This window comes from Bison bison, unplaced genomic scaffold (genome assembly GCF_000754665.1).
Source record: "Bison bison bison isolate TAMUID 2011002044 unplaced genomic scaffold, Bison_UMD1.0 scf7180017845702, whole genome shotgun sequence".
In the NCBI taxonomy this organism is placed as follows: Eukaryota; Metazoa; Chordata; class Mammalia; order Artiodactyla; family Bovidae; genus Bison; species Bison bison.
The window spans coordinates 43,094-45,267 of record NW_011476275.1 but is presented as its reverse complement, the minus strand read 5'-3'; positions in this window follow the sequence as shown (position 1 = coordinate 45,267).

Here is a 2,174-nt window from a genome sequence, read left to right as displayed (position 1 = left end):
CGGCCCGGCTGGCGGTGGACGCGGTGTCACGGCCGGCCCCCTCGGGCCTTCCTCCCACAGTCCGCACGACCCCTGACCGCAGAGCTACGTCCGTGCGCCAAGAGGGCGTCCCCCGCCCGCTGGGCCCAGGGACCCGACGGCCGCAGGCCAGGTTCCCAAATCATGCTTCTTCCACCTCATTTTCGGGAGTCCGCTGGAAGAGCTGACAATTCCGGGAAAGGCCGGGTTTCGCTTTGGAAGAAGTTCGTCTGGGTGTGTGCGGGCGGAGCTCGTGAAGTCCGGACCGCTGTGCCCCTGAGGGGAGCCCCCGGCCCCGGGCACGGCCCCATCCGCGCCGCTGGGGTGTGTTTCCCTGAGACCTCTCCAGGGATCAGCACGACGTCCTCGTCTCGCCGACGCCAGCGCTGTCACCCGCTGTGACCTCACCTGCCACTCCGTCTGCCAAGGGCACCAGGCCAGGCTCTCCTCTTCCGGAGGAGGGGACCCAGGGACACGGTACTCCCCTCTCGAGCCCCGGGCTGTGTCCCTTTGGCCACGGTCCTGACCTGGGCATCTGTTATTTGTGCGGCCCAATTCCCTCCCCGCTGCCCTGCTGCCTCGCCCCAAGGATCAGCCAGATTCTGGGTCTCAGGGGAAACTGAAGGCTAGTCCTCAAAGAGGACAGGTTTTAACAGATTTTTTAAATTTTTGTTTTAATTTTAAAGGTTTATTTGAGCAAAAATCATTTGGAATCAAGCAGCTCCAGACCGGAAGTGGTTAGGAGGGCTCCCAGATTTCTTTTTTTTAAGGACACTGCCGGTTGGGGGCGGGGGGGGGGGAGTGGGGGGGAGAGGGGGTGGAGACAGGTAGTGAGTTGGAGATCGACTTGTACACACTGTTATATTTGAAATGGATAAACAGCAAAGACCTACTGAATAGCACAGGGAATTCTGCTCAATGTTATGTGGCAGCCCAGATGGGAGGGGAGTTTGGGGGAAAGCTAATACATGTATATGTATGGCTAAGTCGCTTTGCTGTCCACCTGAAACTATCACATTGTTAATAGGCTATACCCCAATACAAAATAAAATGTTGAAAAACATTTTTTAAAAAGAAAGATGAAAAAATAATAACATTTTGGGAGTTTGTTCCCTTCTCACACACTTCCTTTCCCTGACCTTGATCCCTGCGTAACCTCATCCAAGACACGGGGTTTAATTCCCTTGTTCCCTGAATTAAAGAGATGAAGCGCCTTCCCCAGGTCTCTGCATGCTCCGGTTCAGAGGCTGCTGTCATCTGCTGCCTCCCCTTCTGGCTTCAGCTCAGAGTGAGGAGGAGATTCCAGGGCAGGAAATCCCGGAAGAGGCAGAACCCCAGTGTGTCCAGGGGACAAATGCCTCAAGTCTCCGATGGTGGGGCCAAGGACCTGCCGGACTGTGCAGAAGCCATCAGGGTTCCCAGCTGGCAGGGCTGCCACAAGAGACCTGCCCGCACCAGGCGATTCCTGGGGAGGAGAGGAACCAAGACCTTGAGATGGGAAGCAAAGCCAGCCTCACCGCCAGCCTGTGACCCGCCAGGGAGACCACACAAGAGAGAGGTTGGGCGCGGTGAGCCCGGCTGTTTGAGCCACTCCAAATCTAGCAGGCGTGGGGAGCCCCAGCCTGGGAACCAGCTCTCCACCAGCCTGTGGGACTCAAGGCCTCCCCGCACTGGCCAAGGCCTGGAGCGGCAGAAGCTTCCCGTTAGGGGAGAAGCCTCACCAGTGCCTGCAGGAGAGTTTTCGGATAGACATCGGACTAGAGGATCCACACTGGCAGGAAGCCATCTCGTGTAGCCAGCGCGGGAAAGCCTTTGTGCACAGCTCCCAGGTCACGCAGCCCCCGCGGTTCCACAGCAGAGAGAAGCCGGTTACGTGTCCGCGGTGCAGCCCTTCCTTCAGCCAGAGCTCCAGCCTCACTCAGCACCAGCGGGGCCACCCCGGGGAGGAGCCGTATGCCTGCCAGGAGTGCGCGGCGCCTTCAGCATTAGCGCCTTCCTCAGCGAGCATCCTCACCGGGGAAAAGCCCTCTGAGTGCAGCCGCACCTTCAGGGCCCTGTCGGACTTCTTCCGGCACCAGAGGGTCCACACTGCGGAGAAGTTTTTCGCTGTGCTAAGTGAGCAGGGCCTTCCTCTGAGCTCGCACCTGAGCCAGGGC